This window comes from Haliaeetus albicilla, chromosome 2 (genome assembly GCF_947461875.1).
Source record: "Haliaeetus albicilla chromosome 2, bHalAlb1.1, whole genome shotgun sequence".
Lineage (NCBI taxonomy): Eukaryota > Metazoa > Chordata > Aves > Accipitriformes > Accipitridae > Haliaeetus > Haliaeetus albicilla.
The window spans coordinates 4,912,520-4,932,174 of NC_091484.1; the positions used below are offsets into that span (position 1 = coordinate 4,912,520).

The 19,655-nt window shown below is 41.4% G+C and overlaps 1 protein-coding gene across 1 annotated transcript in view; it reads right to left on the reverse strand.

Moving 5' to 3' along the window:
- The window catches only part of CDH4 (cadherin 4), a 468,099-nt gene that overhangs the window by 148,648 nt on the left and 299,796 nt on the right, over positions 1–19,655 (reverse strand). The window lies entirely within an intron of this gene.

A 19,655-nucleotide genomic window follows, 5' to 3' on the forward strand; every position in this document is an offset into this window, starting at 1 on the left:
AATCTCCAATCACATCACAACAGAGACAGGTCTGTGACAGAATGAAAGAAAAAAACCGCACCTAAATATACTCCATTCTGCCAGCCCTACATCTTTCGCCAACCAATGTTACAGAAATCTATATGTACCTATACAAACTTATTACCACAACCCTAGCGCAAGCTGTGATTTTGCTACGTAGGTACCATATGCTGTGCTCCACTTCTGAGGATGCCAATAGTCAGTTATCAAAAAAAGCTAAGCAGACACAAACCCCATCATGGTCACTCTTAAAACCAAGGTAAACCTGGCATCTCCGCATTTATTATAAACTGGTTAGGGACCTAATGAGGCTAAACAGTTTGGAGAGACTTCACACTGGGATTTGCACCAGTTTATGTACACAGCTGGCAGTGGCTGAAGTGGAGAGCAGTCTGTCCTGTGATGAAGCTTGCTTGCTGTGCAGCTCCTGTCTGAAAAAAGCCTGTGCTTGTGTTTGAAATGCTATCATACACTGGATCACCTGCACTATTTTGGCAGGGAGCTGCCAAAATTTTCCACGATGGCGTCACCTTCGTATCAACTTCGTACAACCCTGCACAGGACCGCTACCCCAGCATCGGCACGCTCCCGTGGTGCTTCGGTGAGGCACGACAGGCTGATGTCTGACACCACTGATTCTCAACTACCCCGACTCGTAATCAAATGACAGTTTTCTATTTCTAAGCAAAACTGAGCAACTGAATTAAAACATCTCATTTGAGAACACAAGTTTAAATTTAAACGCTGCATGCATAAAAGTATTAAATTTTTTGACTTTCAAATACTTGAGCATTGGGAAATTATACCATAGAAAATGTGCCTGGACCAACTTTTTCAATAGCACCATCATTAACTGCTCACTTTCATGAGTCGCATGCAATGTCTTGAAATGCTGGAGACTTTCTGGTCAGACATTTCTAATCTGATCAAGAGAACACCGTGACATTTCATATGGCAACACACTGATAAAAGCTCTCCCACAGTTCATTATGTAAACAGGTATAGCTGCTAATTAACGAATTGGAGAAAGTAACTGTTGGCAAGACTGGAAACTTGGCCCCAAATCTCCCCCGAGTAATGTTCAATCAAGTGAACTAAGCCCTACTAGTGCTTGCTGGCAGGTGCAGCTTTAGCACCCGCCGAAGAAAGCGGATTTTTTTGCAACATTCACATTTTTTCTTCCTGTTTTCCAGTTACTAAGAATTTTTAAACTAATTTTGCTTTACTACCACACAGCTGATATCATTACGTATGTACAACAGCACTCCACATCAGGCATGAAAACAAGGAGTTAGGGGTCAAACAGCACCTCTCCAAAGAGGGCACGTATCCGAGCGGTGCCATCTTCTCCTAACCTCCTGCCATCCAAACATGGCAACATGTTCAAAACATAGAGAAGCCGTGAATGCAGCAAGCTGTTCAAATACGGCTTGGCTGCAGATAAATCTTACGGAAATTAAAGACTGTTTGGATTCAAGTAGAGTTTTCGCTGTTTCCGTGCAGGAGGGAGCGGGACAAAGTTATGAGATGGAAATCTTTGGACGGTGGTAGGGAATACATGCTTCTACACAAGCGGTAAAGTGTTAGAAAGCAAAGTATGAAAACTGAAACCATGCTGGTTGGAATAAGTAAAAATTACTGTCTCTTAATCATACTCCAGGTTGCCTAGTTTTTATGTGATATTCCTGTTTAGTTTAGTGGCACTGTCTCACACATGATGAGGATTTCAGAAGTGCAATTAAAGCTTTATCACCAACATCAAAATCAGCACAGCTCGCCCAGTACTAGACTGAAAAAATAGTAAGTACTATACTCTCACCAAGAGGAAAGTGGTTACATTTTCAGTACATACAGTTTGGAAACCTGGGGTTGAATGAATGTGAGGATTACTAACTAAGACTTCAGGAGCACAACCCAACCGTATTCTAAATAAAAGCTATTCAGAAAGTGGGCTTTTTCTTTATCTGCAGAAAATTCATGAAAAACAAAACCTACATAAAAATTAAAATCCTTATTTAAAAAAATACAGTCAGATTTTGAACACTGGGGCCTTCATTATGAAAAGTATAACACTGCTGATGATAATATGGAATGTGAACAGTCAAAATAAGTTTCAGTTTGGCTGAATTTTATTTTTAAAACTAGGTTTTGTAGAAACATCTATCGGCTCTGCTTTCAAGTTGCCACCAGCAACATCTTAACAACTCTAGAGCAAACGCAAAAAAGGTTAAGGTGGAGGGATTACAGTGGGGGATTTGGGAGACTCTGTTCAGTTCTCAAATATACCCTGGATTTCCTTTCTGACTTTTGCCAAGTCATTTAGCCTCCCTTAGCATCAACAGCATTTGTGCCTGAAATTCAGTTGTGAACTGAAGTCTGAGACCATGTACTACTAAATATCTGAGAACAAAAGCCACGTAGCTAAAGCTATAGATTCGGCCACAATTCAATTTGCAAGTGAGACCCGGAACCACAGGAAGAGAGGGTGGACCTCAACCTTGTTGGATAATTTACTGCTTAATTTCTATCAGTTCCTCATTTTAGATTTTACCAGGTGTCAGCCATAATTCAGCTGCAGTTGGTTTTGTGTACTTGTATTACGAATATGCTATGCACCGTTTACTACTCAAGAGCAGTAACAGCAACTTGGATTTATACAATGTTTTAGCATATCTAGCGCTTCAAAGAGCTTAACAAAAGGAGATAACTCACCAGGACGGCAAACCAACCTATCCATTACAAAATAAATAAATCAGTTTTAAGTTCAGACTTCAAAAGGGAAACAGTAGATGCCCCATGAAAATCTCTGTAGGCATGGGCTTCCACAGAGCAAGAGCTGAGCGGCTGCCGCAGCAGCATCCTTGGGTGACAAATCATGGTCCTTGCCCAGCACAGATCAATGAACAGTGGGAATGGAAATGCTAATAATTAAGCAAAGGTTAAAATGTTCACACTGTGTGAGAATGATGCATAAAAGGATACAACTGCTAAAAATCACTGCAGCAATGCAGAATTTTTTCAGAAACTAAATTCCAACTGGGAATATATTAAGAACAAGAAGAAAGAAATCCTCAGAGTAGAAAACCAATGCAAAACAGCTAGTGAAAACCAGTCAGCTCTGTGGCATGGAGGCACGATATACATTATAAACTAAAGCTCTATTCTGAACCAAAAGCCACTTGAAAAACAAATTCAGGGAAACATCCAGACATGACAAATCCCAAAATTACTGTCTGAAAATTATTGAAAAAGAAGAAAAAAAAAAAATCAGACATTTTCCAATACAAACAGTTTGTGTTCAAAGCAGCATCTGTCCCTTAAAACTCTCCTAATACAGCTCTAATTCAGACTAAGAAACGGGCAAATTTTCAAGACATGCGTTCAGTATGCCTAGTTATGCCAGCATCCCAGACACTCAAGTGATCAGCTCTGCATCAGTCTAACCGGTCATTCCCGTGTTCACTGGCCGCATTTCCCTCCTCATCATGCAGCCTTTGTGTGAAGTTCACACCCAAGTTTTCACCACAGTTTGCATGCAAAAATTGGAAAATTTGGTCTCAGCTATCCTTATTCTTTTTAAACCCCTCGTCCTTCCCCCCAAAAGAAAAGGGCATTTATTATTTATTAACTGCATGTTGAGCAAACTAAAACATGCCAAGAATAATTATTTCCAGGAGTCTGCAAGGGGTTTCTCCTGCATAGGTTAAGGGTGGCCCAACTTCTGGATTTAAGAGGGATGTGGTCGCCAAGGCCTCTCGCTGCTGTAGCACCTGCATTAGGGCAGGCTCCGTGAAGCCACAGCTACAGAGGTCCATAAATTTAGGCTCCAGCAGCCACCTTCTGCTGCAGATGAAGTCGGTTCTAGCTGCCAACACGCGCCCTGGAGGAATATCAGTCCTGGTATCTGCAGGACAGACCTTCCTTCCTTTGCAGCTGGCAGAGAGACCAAAATCTTGGTGAATGTATGAAAACTTTCTCCTTCACACCCCAAGGGTCAGGAGACCTTTCTGTTGCTTCAGAGAAAGCACTTCAAGAGCAACAGCAATAGCCCCGGGCTCATCTGTCTTTAGCTGGCACCTGACACACAACCTCAAGGGTGTCTGCTTTGTACAGGCTGGGAAATAATTTTTTTGTCCATTTTGAAGTACATTTAAAAACAGAAGATACAATTACCCAATACTGATATCCTCTAAGCTACGGGGTCAAAGCACCAGTTTCTATTTCTCTCGGCAGGTCAAGACTTTCAGGTACAGGAACGAATAAAGTCATGGATCCTCGGACAGCCCGTGTGCCACCCCTCCACCTCCCAGCGATTCCTCTTGTTGGATCTGGACGGTTGGACCAGTCCCGGCCCCTCTGGGCACGTCAGGACTGACAGCTATAGCTCACGCTGATCTTGCACAGCCACATGCCAACACGGTCTTCTCCATTCACCATGGCTGTCTCCAGATATATGATTTACACAAAGGATTATTTCAAATCCATCCTAGTCGATGCATGTATTTAGAAGTGGGCTTTGCTCTATCTACAGAACTCACTGTAAACTGACTGTTAACACACTAGGAGAGATCACTACCTGCGAATTGTACCAGATTTTGCATCTTCACGTTACTTCATCATCCAAAATTCAGCAGTCACATTCTGCTGCACATGAACTGCTTTTAGCAACACAATGTAAGGAAGGAACTTCCTACAACTAGTAGAAAAGTAACATAAGGAATAGTGGTGGCCCTTCTTTGGAGAAGTAAATTGAGATTTTATTATTATCTTTTGCTGACTATTACTTTCATATACTTGTCTGAGATTACATGCTTATCCTAAAATCTTATTTTTACACACAGAGTTAATTTCCACTTGCATAACAATTATTATTTGCAAATCACTAGTCTTGAACATAGAAACCAGCATATGAAGATTTTTCCTCAAAGATAAAATTAGTATTGTACCAGAGAACACCTAAAAGGAGAGCAGGGCCTGTAGAACATGGGTTGTCCCCACCTGTCTGAGGGGTTCTGTCAGCAACTTATTTCCTAATCACCACAAATTAATTTTCTATTTGCTTGCTGCAATTATTGAAACCTGCAGGTCTTGGTTTTTTTCCCCTTCCCTTACTCTAAACGGAATTAATTTTTAATGTCTACTGCAGAAGGCCAATATGATACAAAAACCCCAAACATTTCACTACTCATGCACTCTTATTCATAATATCACATCAAATTGCTGAAGTAGTACCATATGGCGCTTGAGCACCAAGCCAGAACAAGTTGTTCAGCTTGTCATAATCTCAAAAGCTGCATGAAACTTAAATAATTTCTCTATGAAGTGGAAGATCTTTGGGTTTAATATAACTCATCAGAAATGGATTCTGCATTTTCCTCCTATTATTTCCCATGTTTTCTCTGATTCACATTCAATTTTCCAGTGTGAGCTATCAGTATAAGTGGCTACAACTATGGGGCTGAAAGACACTAAAAGCATCCTATCCATACTTTCTTCTTGATCATTCATCATCAAATTCAATAGATAAACATCCTTCTCAATCAGACAGATATATAATTATAAATAAAAAAAGCTGAACCAGAAAGACTGAATGAAAAAGATTAATGAAATCTCCCACACTTTGATTCAACCCATAAAGCAATACCCTCAGTTGTAAAATGTCCACACTTCCACCCACACTGTCCTGTAAGAAAATACAGCAGCCTTTCAAGAAGACTGGAGTGGTGACTTTTAACTAGTACATAAGTCCAAGAATAGACAAAGGTGGGAATGCTCAGGGTTTCATCACAGATTGTTCTGTATTTATATTCTCAATTCCTGGAGTCACTGCAAGTCACTTGTTCGTTTATTTTATTTTTTTAACATTTCTTACTCTCATGCCTGAGAAGAAAGGTTTGGAGTGACATAGGATTGGAGACTGAAGGTGCAAGAACTAGAGACAGACAAGACTTCACCCGACCTCACAGTTTTCAGGGATTGTGACCGACTCCTGATTTTGAATGGCTGAGCAGCAGTGTGGGTACCATCCGAGATGGGGTAAACACATGGGGAGATCTTCCCAGAAACACACAAGAGCAAAAATTAAAATGCGAAGGCTTAAGTAGGTAAGACCTGAAATGGAGGGCCAGGAGACAAGTCTAAGGAGAGCAGCGTGAATGTCAAGACATGAGGAAGGCAGGTATGTAGGCTACAGTATTGCTCTGGAGGGGAGAGAAGGGCATTATAGAACTCTTCAAAGGGAAGGCTTATTTTAGCAGCTGCTTAATCAGTTGAAGAATAAAAAGGACAGCGCCAAATCAAGCAGAATTTCCTGGTCCTTCTTAGCATATATGTTCAAGCCTTGTTCACATATGGAGTTAGGATAGGCAAGAACTGGTGCTGAGAGCTGTAGGCTGGCACAGGCAGTACAGAGACAACTACTACGCAGCCTTTTGCTTAAAAATAAAACAGAACTGGGACATGTCTTCTGGAGCTAGCATGTATTGGGAGTTTCCAGAAAAACATTTCTATAATGGTTACATATGTGATTGTTCTTTTTTTCTTAGCTATATGGAGAAAAAGTGACTCGTCACCAGCCTAAAGGGAAAAGCACTTGGCTGCATGGGGGAAGACAAGAGTTGTTACATCTGTGGCTTCACAGAAGGAAAGGAATAACTCTTTTAAAAAAGCGAGAAGCGCAGAGAATATCTAGGATAAATAAGTGAAAGGAATCAGTTCTCCTTCCCTGATGAAAAGACAATGTCAAAATATCAAACCCCTCCACAGCTGCATACATGGCAACAGCTAACAACAGGCGGCAGCAGCCTAGCGTCCCTGCCACGGAGCTGTGAAAACCAGCGCCAAGTCTGCTGAAGTCAGACCGGTGCGAAGACGGGACCCAGCGTCCCTGGGATAGAGAGCACCGACAGCAATCCCGCCTTGCACTGCTGCTCTTTGCACGTCCGTGCGGACTGGTTTGGCCACTTCCACTGGCTTTGCCGAGAGATTTTGTTCTCTCCATCAGGCCCAAGCAGGTTTGAGGACGAGCCGGGGGTTATCCCTGTCCACACGTGTCGTTACTACTCAGGGGTCTGTGTCTGAGCCCGTGGTCTCCCTTTTTCTATGTTACTGGGAGGGCACTGGAATGGCTCCGCAGCCTCAGATCGAGGTTCACTCCTCCCCTGCGGATATTCCCACACTGCTATGCTCTTTCTTTCAAGGGCTTTTAACTTTAAAGGTCTGAAACAGCATAAAAAGTCAAGGAGGGCCATTCCCACTTTCTGTTTTTCTTTATCCTAAGGGCCTATCTCCTGACACAGCAGAGAAAAAATGGAAAACGGTCCTAAGCTATAAAGATCCACACTTTAAAGACAGCTGGGCATGAGGCAGGATTTGCTAAGGCACCCAGGTATCTAACTCCCATTGGCCCATAAGGGAACCTAAATCAACAAGGATTAATTCTTCACTGTGCCCGACTCTCCCCCGCACACCGCCTGAGGTAGAGATGTAGCTTCCGTCACTGCGCTGCTCCCGACACAAAGAAATACAGAAACGTGTTTGTCTTCACAAATTCCCTGCAAGGCACGGCAGCATTCTCACCCTCGTCGTTGAGACAGGTAATCTGGGCAATGCAGGTAAGTGCTGTGACTGAAGTCAGGCAGGCTGAACTTACGCGGTGTTTGCAGGCAGAGGCAAGCTCTGCCGCTGCGCGGGTCGGCTGGATGTTGAGCCCTGGTCAGGTTCCAGAGGGGCGATGGGAATGGGACACAAAACAAATTACGGGAAGGCTGCAGCACAAGGGGTCTGGAGAGCAGAGCCGTGCACAGCCCCACTACATGCAGCCTTCGCCTACCCCTGGCTCCAGCAGCTCCCGTTTGTGGCTCTTAAGAAATACAGCATCTCCGAGAATTAAGGATCTTTAAAAATCTGGACAGGGTAAAAAGGAGAAAACAGAATAAAATATTTAATATGAGCTGCTATGACATGCCTTGGCATAGGTCTTCTATCAGCACAGCCTCAAGGGAGTATTACAAGCAGTCCATAGAAATAGGTAGCCAGCCTCAATGGCTCGCTTACAGCAGCCTTACCGGCATCAAGAGCTCAGACAACACATTTTAGGTTACTTTAAATGATGTGTTGAAAGCACCTTATCGCAGAGAAGAAAAAAGGAAATGAAAAAGCTGTTGTGTGTAATTAGCAGCTCCCTTTGATGAATCCCCTCCAATGCTACCACCTTTTTGCGAATACTTTGTTTCTTGAAGAACAATTTTGATCGAGCCAAAGCAGGCAGAACTTCAGAACAGGATTACAAGAGAGAAGATGAATTGTGAGTGACAGCACCCATTAACGTGGGTCAGAAAACTCTTCCCAATCTGCATTAACTCCACAAATGCCTGATGCACGGTTATAGTAAAGACCAATGCGAAGGGAAACTCAAGTTTTCCTTACTTTAAGACCATACCATTCAGCACTTAGTCTCTTCTTTCAACAATATACACACACTCAGTGCTCAGTACTTATGAATACCCTCTATCCAATTAATACCCCATTAAGCTGCACGCCCGCAGTGACTTTATCCTCAGACCACTGTATGGTAGCTTTTAACTCCATAATACCCTGGCATTATTACCGTATTAGACTACAAGGGATTGATCCAAAGCTCACGGAGGTTAATGAGGGCTCATTAAACTTTGAATTAGGCCCTAACTGCTCAGCAAACATGAAGTGAAGTGAAACAGTACGTGTCAGAGAGGATGACACAGAGGGCGTAGTAAACTTTAAGGTGAAATACTGAATGCTGATCATGACAAAGGCAGGCAATAACAGGGAATGTGTGCGGAAAGCAGCCATGGGAGAGAATGATGATTATGTTACACCCGATATCAAGCAGGACAGATATGTGCTTATATAAATAGATATTGCCTGGTCTGACTCTGATGTGATTTTGTCATCTTATGATTAGACATAGCATAATATTGACATTATGGCTTTCCTTTAGATTTTAGTTTTGAATTTCAGCTGGAGAGTATGATACTAGAGACTTGAAATCAGTATGACTCCTTCTCTAATTACTGATTAATCAAGAGCTAAGGTTGCTTACATAAAGAGTCATGGGGAGAAGGAGGAAGTCTCATTAAGAACAAGAGGGTAAAAAAAAAAGGGGGGGGGGGAGAGGAACATTTAACAACTGGATGGATACAAAGAGAGAAGAAAAAAGAGCCGATTTCCTAATAGCATGTTATACCTGAATGTTAAATTTTGTATTCATGTCTAATTAAAAAATTATAAGAAAACATTTTAATACTTGTAGATACCATGGGTTATTGTTCAAAAGGAGTAACAAAGTTTTTTTTTCTTTTAACGACTTCAGAAATACATGTATGTTGTGTCATTCTGTCCCTTAGGTGCTCAAAAGACACAGCAGCTGTTTCATAAATGTTGAATTGCCTTTTCCTTTCGCATACAAAAATCTGCGCCATAAAGATAACACTGTCTGAAAAATATTCGGTAAACCCAGACAGTTGTTGGAAATGCTTCCTCCGATATTTAAATTCCTCTCTTAACAGGAGTTTCCCTGCAAAAACAGATGCTAACGAACAGTGGTTTTGCCATCAAGCTGAATGTGAATGCTTTGGTGCAGCACTTTCTTTTTCCTTGGAGACATTAGAGGGTGCATTTCCCATCACTGAAAGAAAACTGCCACCTTGCTTCTCAATTCTTTGCTTTCAAATAATAAATAACTGCTATAATCTTCCGTAAAAGATTTACGCTCTGATAATGTCTGATTCTTCTACTCTAATCTCTTTTTGTTAGATGCAGTTGAATACCATTTACTGGTAAGTAAACTGTGTCATCACTTCACTGCAAACCACACCACTGAAAATGTAAGCTGGCCAAACATTAATTTTTGTTTTCCAACTCACAGAAATCCCTTCAGAGGGCTGTGGATTAACTAGCAACACTTTTTAGTGCAGATCCTTAATCTTAATTTCTTTCCCTCTCTCTACTAATATGCTTCCTTCCAGTGATGTTACTTCAGAAATAACTCCAAATAGCTTACAGGGTGGTCAGAAACACTGCCTTTTAGCTGCCACACTTTCCACAGTGACTTGGAAATGCAGCAAATCGACCATTTCCACTGAATTTTTTGTAATCCCATAGCAACGGGGCACCACAGCTCTACCTCTTCCCCCAGAGGAGTTTCATTAGCAGTGGGGGCTGCAGGAGGACCACGGATTGCCAGTTCCTCTAAAGGGGCAAACCACAGGCTCTATGTCCAATCTTTTCACAACACAACGTGTGACTTTCATGTTTTGGATAGAAACAACAAGCCCGCATGGCCTTTCTCCTTCCTAAACTGCCCCACTTTTTACAACAATAAAACTAGCTTCTTTGTTTAAATAAATGTTATAGCTCACAAAGCCTTAAAGCACAAGTCAAACGAGTAAGCCAACTGCAAAACAGCCTGAAAGGGCTATAAACCCAAGCAGAGACGCAAAAACCTCCTTGGGTCATGTAATGTTTTGATTAAAACGAGCAGAGATCACGACTGAAAGAAGGAGTCAGGAAGGTGAACTGTCCCAGAGACACCTGCCAGCACTACAGCATTTAAGGGTCTCTTAATACTTCCACCAGAAACTTTTGGGTTTAGGGGTTTATAACTTGAGCCATAGAAGCTTAGTCCTGGTCTCCAAAGCCCCATCCCCAGGGTGGAATTACTCAGGTAAAGGCTTACAAGGGGAGGGCACACCCAGGTGGTCCGTTATGACACAGCTGAATACTCCGCATGACTTTTTTTCCAGGTCTCTCTCATATATATGCATCTCTACATACATATCCCAGAACCGTGCACAGACCCGAGGCACGGAAGAGACTCCTTATACGTGTTACATGAAAGTTTTCTAAAACATCATCTTACTGGAATAATAGCCTATGCTGAGTCCTCATCCCCCAGACGCTACCTCCCCGCTTGCCTGTCGACATCCAGGAATAGATCAGCGATAAAGCACAACCCCACGCAGCGCAGGGCCTCACCAGGGCTGTGTGGGTGCACGCTCAGCAGCCCTCTGTCGATATGAAATAACGCTACAAGCCACACCAAATCCTCATTTTCACTCTTTTGCTAGGCTTGCTCTCTTTTACACAGGACACTTGAGCTTTGGTCAGAGCAGCTTCCTTTGCTTTCTCCTCCAGCTGCTTCTAGCTGAGCCCTGCACCATGCTCTCAAAAGCCACTCACCTTAAAGTCCTTTACCAGCACATCTCCCTCATCCTTAATGAAGCATAAACAGCCCCTGCTCTTCCTAGAGGCTTTTTCCACAGAGTACCCACAGTCAGGGTCAGCTGCAGTCAAACACACCTCATTTCTCCACGGAGAGGAAGATGAAACCTCCTGCACCTGTGGCCAAACCCCTGTCCCTCTCAAAGGGTGAGCTCACACTGCCCAGCTGCTGCAGGGGCTTTTAGGGGATGCAGGAGTTCCTCTTGGTTCGTGGAGGGAAAAGAAATTCAGGTCTCTATCTAGTGCCAAAAATAGGAAACCCAGGTCTACTGGCTGGCTTCTCAGGGCAGGCTTCTGGCTTGGTGTCTGTTAGGAAAAAAAGGAATATGCTTGCATGACATATGCAAAGGCTTGGAGGTGTGTGTACATCTGGAAATGTGGTCTCTACGCCTGCAGTACGCGCAGAGAAATGTAAATAAAATCAGGAATCAAAGAAAAACTGTAAGCATGGCCAAAGAGGTTGGTACTGCATAATGCTGAATGCTTGGTCTTAATCCAGTAAGGCACTATTCGTGTCCTTAGTTTCCAGTCACTGAATAGACTCAGAGAAGCCACTGGAGCTACTTAAAGGCTCAAATTTAGGCACGTACTAAAATCTCTGCTGAACAAGGGCCAAAATGTTCAGTACCATCTGCAGATACCCAAACTGCCTTGGGCAAAATGTTTCCCTTAATATAATCCAAGGGTTTGTTTGTTTTTAAGTTGTCTAACTGTTCAGATAGGAGGAAAATGTCCTTTAAATTAAGGAAATTAGCAACAAATATGAATGTTATTAAAAATATGGTAATTATTAAAAATACAGTAAGGGCTATGGGAAAGAACAAATTGCAAAGAAATGGGGCCTTTAATGAAACTATAGCAAACTGCTGCACATCCACTCTCTGCTGCCCCATCGTCTAACCATGGCTTACACCTCTCATCAGTCTGCATTAGAGACAGCTGAGAGAGGATTTAGATGGTGATACCTTTATCACTGAAAATCTCAGCAGTTATAAACAAAACAATTAACTGCAGCAGTGAAAGCTTAAAATTAGCCCACGAGTAAATTCTCTAAAATCTTAAAAGCTGACATCCGAAATTCCAGGGTGCTGAATTTAATTCTTCAGCAGTGCAGACTAGCAAGACATATGCAATAGTAAGGAAAGAAAAAGCGTGGATGGGTTTTCTGCTTCCTATCTCATTCCAGCCTGATACAGTGAATTTCAGCAACAGCCTAGCTGTCAAGGTTATATCTGCACCATCATTCTGCAAATCCAAACTCACACCCACACAGCGCCACTATGTCTTTGGGACTCCATTTCAACTCATCAAGGAAGCCAAGTCCCACAGTAACCTATTACTAATGTGGGTGATGAGTGTTAAATAATGAACTACTGCAGCAAAGAGGCAGATTGCAAGTTCTTTGTTCGCGTCTCAGCTTTTTTCATTATTACTATTTTTCTTTGGAAAAGGCATGAGCAAAACTAAAGCTTTTTTCTTAGCAAATTAACCCACTGTTTTTGTGTACACTCTGTCTTTACAGATTTTCAATAGCTCTCATGAGCTGTGTACATTAGCTCTGACTATGCCTTCCTGTCGTTGCCTCTACACATAATGACAGCCGTACTGAGCGGCTATTACAGTTATCTCACTTTCTGGAGAGGATGGGGATGTAATGATATGTTGCAATATGTGCAATGGGGTATTACAGCTAAATACTCTTTGGAGTGATTGATGAACTATTTTGCAGTATGCCTGGTACGACAGTTCAAGGCGAGGGGTACTTATCCTTCTGTGCTTCCTACATTTCCTGCTCCCGAGGTGAACTTGGAGCAGGAGCTAAAAGGTAAGGGCTGGATGGGGGTGGTGGCGGAGGAATCAAAGAAAGCCAGCAGAGAAAGGGAGCTGCTGCTTAGCCCCTGGATCGTAGCGGACAAGCACCTTTGAATCACTGTAAAATCAAGCCTGTACATTAGCAGACCCGACACACAGATGTAGCAGCTGAACTCAAGACACAAAATGAAGTGACTGAATGTAACTACCAACAAAAGATTTCTGAATACTTGATAAAACCTGAGTCCATTATGAGATTCTTCAAATAACCCAAGGACAGGCCCAGATGCCAATAACCAGAGAGTGCTGCTCATGGCCATGGCAACAGCTCTGTGGTCTTGAACAAAGGCACTCATCTTTTCTGCCTCGGTTTCTTATTTGTGAAAGAAAGACAATCCTCACTTATGCAAACAGATTTAAAAGATCAGATCCTGTACAGAAAAATACCTAAGCAAAGACTGTACATATCTGTATTAACACAAATCTGACCAGGATTTGTACCAACAGTAGGTAATAATCCAAGTACATAGATGTACATTGTAAGACACCAAGTGCCAGGCACAAACAGTGATCCTGTAATGATGGCACCTGGACCCTGACGTGGCTTTAACCCATACTATAAACAATCAACCCCTGAGATTCTCCTTAAACCTAAAGAAAATCAGAAATATTATCAATGAATTTTGAGACTTCTGACATTTCATGCTGATACTTCCCGATCAGAGTGGGAACAGTCTCATCGCTGCCAATGGCTTCTGAGAATCTCAGTTTTTATGTTGTGTGGGAAATTAAAAAGTGGTTCCATTTCTTTTGTGCAACTGGAACTATATTTGATGGAAATGTATCACTTCCAAATCACATGACATTTTATAATTTAGTGTTTTTTTATTATTTAGTGGAGCTTTTTCCCACTCGTGTTACTATTCCCAAAGCATCCTGGAAAATGGCAAAATCTCAAGGGCAGTATTTTTAGCTGAACTGGGCAATGGGAGTCCTTGATATTTGTCTGCAAAGTGTCAATGACCTTAAAGTCCCAACCTCACTTACGATGGTTCTCCTTGAGTAAGTAACGAGGCCGGGCTGGCAAAATGAAATTCTTCAGTAATGCACCGACAAACTCAGAACCACAAAGCACCAAATCACCCCTCAGTTTGGATTTGAATGCATAACTAAACAAGGCCCTTGCTTTTATTTCTGCTAGAAGATTGTATTATTCCATTCTGCAATTATGGAAAAATGCAGAGCACAGGCGAGATTTAGTGTCTGAGTTTTTGCTGCAAGACTTATGTCAGTAGAAAGGCATTTGTGCTCCTGGGAATCGAAGTGAGATTCACCCATTTGTGGCAGGTGTTTTAAGCACTCAGCCTAACAATCTACCCACGCATGGCACTACAGCAATTCAACGACTAAATTAAATCTCTGAATATTAAATTAATGATGGAAATCTAAAATATTAATATATTCTAATTGAATATTCTCCGATAAATTATCTAGGCATTCTCAGCAATTTGATTTTACTTTCATTTCTTAAGGAACTTTCAGCTGCATAAATACAGCTATTAAAGCAATTCAAAAAGGGAACATTTTCTGCTCAGACAAGAGAACTCTAAACACAAAGAATCTAAAAATTTCTTTCATATGATTGATTAAATCATAGAGCCCAAGACAGCTGAATCATTAAATGACTGCTTTCCTTCAGTCCCTCTGGCTTTAGCAAGGACAATATAAATTCCCCATGGGTCTGAATACAAGGAAATACAATATGTATAATTACAGTATAGGCCTGAATGCTGTTGTAAGAGAATTTCAAATGAAGCATTTATGCTGTAGCTGCACTTTTCAATCCATAATGCTGTATGTGCGCGTGCATGTAAAGCCCATAAAGCACTGGGCATCTGCTTGCTTCGACCTAGATTCCCAAATGGTATACGCTGGTGGAGCCCCACCAGCTTTGGCAGAGATGCATGAATTTACATCAGGATCTGGCCTTCTATTTCTGAGAAACGCTGGAGATTAAGAATGACATCTTCATATGCCAGGGAGAATGCAAACAAAGGAATGTAGTTTGAGGAATATATATATATATATATAGTGTGTGGTATATGTTTAGGCACCTGCTGTAAACAGCATGTTTATAAGAAATTCCAGATGGACGTGTCAAGAATGTAGCAATGTGTCATCTTCCCTTTCTCCCTTCATTCCAAGAGTGCCAAGTCCTGGTTTGGTAACACACACACAGAGGACAGAGCAATACCAGAGCCAAGACCGTGGCAACACAAATGCTTAATGAATCACTTTCCTGCTAATCTTTCTCTCTTTGGTGTCAGGTTGGTTTGTGGCGTGAAATCACAGTCAAGAGCCAAGAGCTGTTGCAATCTACATTCTTTAACCAGCTTTCAGAGAAAGGCTGTGCCTCTCCAGAGCAACACAACATGCACAATGTCCCATTTCCTCTCCACCCTCTGGGCTTGCTCCTTCTTATCTCTGTCTGGCTGTCACAATAAAGACTAAATCGCCTAATTTCTGAATTTCAGCTGGTGATGCTCCCAGGGGTACCAAAGACAAGACGTACTGAAAGCCAGAACTAGCAAAATTTTTTTTTTTTTTTGTGGTTGGTAAGGCAAAAGAAACACCTGTTCCAGTGAAGAACAAGGAAGATCTAGGCCTATTTGTAATCAAGGCTGTCTGTGTCTCTCAGGAAAAGTAAGGTCTGATGTCCTTTGGGAAGCATTTGCAAGGCCTTTTCTCAACAAACCTTCTCTCACCACAGACAGATGCCATCTGTCTTGCAGCTGGGAGTTAATGGATTCTGAACTGCCAATTTCACAGCAGTAAGCAATGTGGTTGATAGAGGAGGCATGAGGGATTTCCTACAATAAAACTATTTAAAACAGTGCAAAGGTGCTTGCTGAAATAGCCATGATGAGCAAAGGAAATGGCAATATTGAGGGCCCATGGTCCAAGCCGGCAGGGATTTCGCAGCTCAGTATATCTCATGTGTATCTCCAACATGGGGATTTTTAGACTTTTGGAGAACTGTCTCACTACACCGAGTTCCTGTGCCAGGATGGGCTACGGCACACAGACAGGCTGTGGAGTTCTTGAGTGTGCTATCAACTCTTTTCATATTAAGTATCCCATTTCACCATACAGCTTAACATGGGCTAAAGCCACCCAGGAGTCCACTGCAGGGTTTTCCAGTGTGCTGAGAAGAGCCCTCTGCTCCTTTAACATGCACGGTGCTGCACAAAACCCAACCAATCAATGACACCTCTGCTAAGAAGCAACGCAAGAGTCTTCAGGTATATTATATTCTGCCAACTTTCCAAACCACTTCAGGACTTTCTGATTAAATTTACATAAAAGGCATTCTTCCCTCTTATTCCCTGTTATACACATTAGATTATTTCTAGTATTCTTGTGTCTGAGATTACCAGCGCTCGGATATGAGAGAGCATGCTGTGCCTGTAGCACGCAATCAAGGCAGTTTGTAAGAGCACCAAGATCCTGTCTCGGTCATCCTCAGTGGATTTTCATGCCGGTGTAACGAGAATGAACAAGTTGCTTATTTATCCTAGGAGATCTAATGGGCAAATACCACATTTTTTCAGTTCCAAGTTTAATAAAAGTAAACTGGAAAAATTAGGGTCTATGCAGATGAAGTTAGAGACAGGCAGCTCATAAGAGCTCTATAAAGGTCACGGAGACGAAGTTGGAAGTTTGAAGCATTCATAAAGGTGAATATGGCTGCAGTCATTGATGGAGGAGCCCGCTATCTGAGCATGCCATGACCAAAGGCTGGTCCTGCACAAGACCGTCGGTCTTTTAAATGAATGATTTTCATGCAGCCCAGTGAGATGGGCCAAGACTTCAGCCTTGAAAACTGACTCATGGTTCCTATTAGAAGAAGCTAGAGACTTGCACGTGGATCCAAAACTGAGATACTTTTTGAAGTTCAAAAGAGGATGAAATACAAGATTAGCTAATAGATAATTAGATAATAGATAATTAAGAATTAGTTACACGTGTAGCTAAAAAGGATGAGTCAGTGAGAAAATAGATGGTACTCAGCAAGGGTGCAACTAATATATTATCTTAGTTGATCAGTGTGCCTGCATGAGTCATTTGCTTGGAGAAGGAGGGGGATATCATATTGTTTTTGTATTTTTAATAGGCATTTTTATGGACCTCATAGTTATAATAATGAGAGTACCTGACAATTAGTAATGAAATTATCCTCACTACAGTAAAATATTTCACAGCATGTAAAATATTATTCCTAATACAAAGGTGGAAGTGAAGCACAAGGAAATTAAACCCAAGATTTTCATAAATGTTTGCAAAATAAATAAGTGTATATCAATAAAATTTGATAACTTTTCTCAGCTCAAAGACAAAACTAAAATTTGCAAAACATTTTTTATACCAATAAAAATTATTTTTAGCTTATATGTCAGATGTTTATTTAAACGCTTTGAAGAATAAGTAAATCTTTTCAGCAGCCAAAGCTAATCAGAAATTCCTATTATTATTTTTTTACATAGCATTTTTCTGATATACATTTCCTAGTTAGTGTGGTTGATGTATATGAACAGACATGGATGTTCCTTTGAAAGAAACCTCCCTGTAATTAACAGGGTTTTTTTGGCAGGGATAATGTTGTGATGTCTTCCTTTTTTCTTTTTTTCTAAAAACTTTTTCATTTAATGTATTTTATCAGAATGAAATGGTTTAATGAGCAGAGAATTACAGTTGATCTCAGCTGAACCAGATAGGGCTGCATTTCGAGGTATGTGGCTCCCATCAAGCTGCATTCACCTTTGCTATGATTTAAACTTCATTCAGGCACAGCCTTGCTAAAAATACTGACAAGTAACTAATCAACTTCCATAAAATGGAATTTTTACCTTCACAATAGGAAGCAGGAGTAGGAGGGAACCCGAAAGATTTGCCTATGCATTTCAAATTAGTCTGACCTATAAAAACGCAAACAGCAAGTGGTACTATGAAAATGTACTTCTGGTAGGGCTTTTTGTTTTTTTTATATTCAGATTTTTCATGCCGTCCCCTCCTCTCCTTGGAGGTAACCAGAACCAAAGATAATGGAGGGACTGGTTTCCATTAGTTATACCTATAAAACGTAAGCTCTCTGGACCAAAAAAAGTTCAGTGTCCAGGAACTAGCGTTAGGTTTGAACGCTTTATATAAAGTAGCAGAGAAAACTGTGACAGGCTTCTTTCTGTACAAATGGGATCTGAGCTGTAACTTCCCATGTGCACTTCTAGCTCCAGTTTGTGAGCAGATGGACACAAAAATATTCAGTGCCCAGTGAGCAAAAGCATGAGATATCAGATCAAAACTGTTACCTAGATCTAGGAGACAGCAGAATGCTCTGGGGCAATCTGAAGATTATATGGATGGAAATAATCAGATAGTGCTGGTCTTTGAAGATGTTGATTTGTCCTATTCTGGATAATTAAAGAGCAAAGTCTAACAGAGGAAGCTGTAACTCCTGCTAGGAATCACCCAAGCTTCACATTCAGGGGCCAGCAAACGGGCCAGATGCTGCAGAAGAGCAGAAACTCAACCCAAGCCTGAAACATCAGGGGTCTCACGCTTAATCAAGTTGCACTCTTTGTACAATCTTCCCTGTCATTACAATACTTTCTGTATGTCAGGTGAAAAGGAAAGCAGACCTTTGTAAGCCATTTCTTTCTTTCCCACCCCATTTTTTACTTCATTTTCAGCATTTCCTCTAGCATCTGTATTTAAAAACTGCAATGGAATATATCGCTGAGCTCTGTGTTTCCATCAGCTAGGTTATCTTTCCAAGGTTACTGGTAGTTTAAGTGATGAATATCAATTCTCCTGTACCTATATAAAATTTATTATTTGTCACTTTCATTAATACTGGAGTTTTGCATTCTTGAGTCCTTCTGTTTCATCTCCAGTCTGTGGGGGAAAAAGTGCCACAGAGATTTCAGTCCTTATAAATCAAGTCCTCTTGCTGTCTAGTCAAAGCTCAAAAGAAATCAGCAGGGAGTGGGACAGGGCGTAAGTTCATTTTGCAAGTACTTTGCTTATTTTTCACAGGAATTCAGGAATTAATCTAAATTATTAATCTGATTTAGGAAGATATTTTTGACACAGCAGGTTATTCTCCTCTTCAAACATTTCTTCAACTTAGCAGGGCTACACATTAATGGGTCACTCCATACCCAGCACTCCTGACCATACAAAGACTCCTTGGCTTCCCTCCCTGTTTTTCCAGGACAGACATAAAAATATTTCGCACCTGCTACTTTTTTATTCCTTGTCGTACTTCCCTAATTGCACAAAGAAATTACACCAACAATTCAAGTCTACCCAATACTTGTTGAATTGGAAACATGCACCTTCAGTCATTGCATGAGTCACTTCAAAGTTCACCTGAACGTCTAAAGGACTCAGCAAGCTCCTTTCTTCCTCGAGACGTGGGTTGTGCAGAAGAGTATCAGCTAATCAGTGTGAAACAGGTAATGATGACAACTCATTTGAATCCAGGCACTGTTTCAAGATGACTA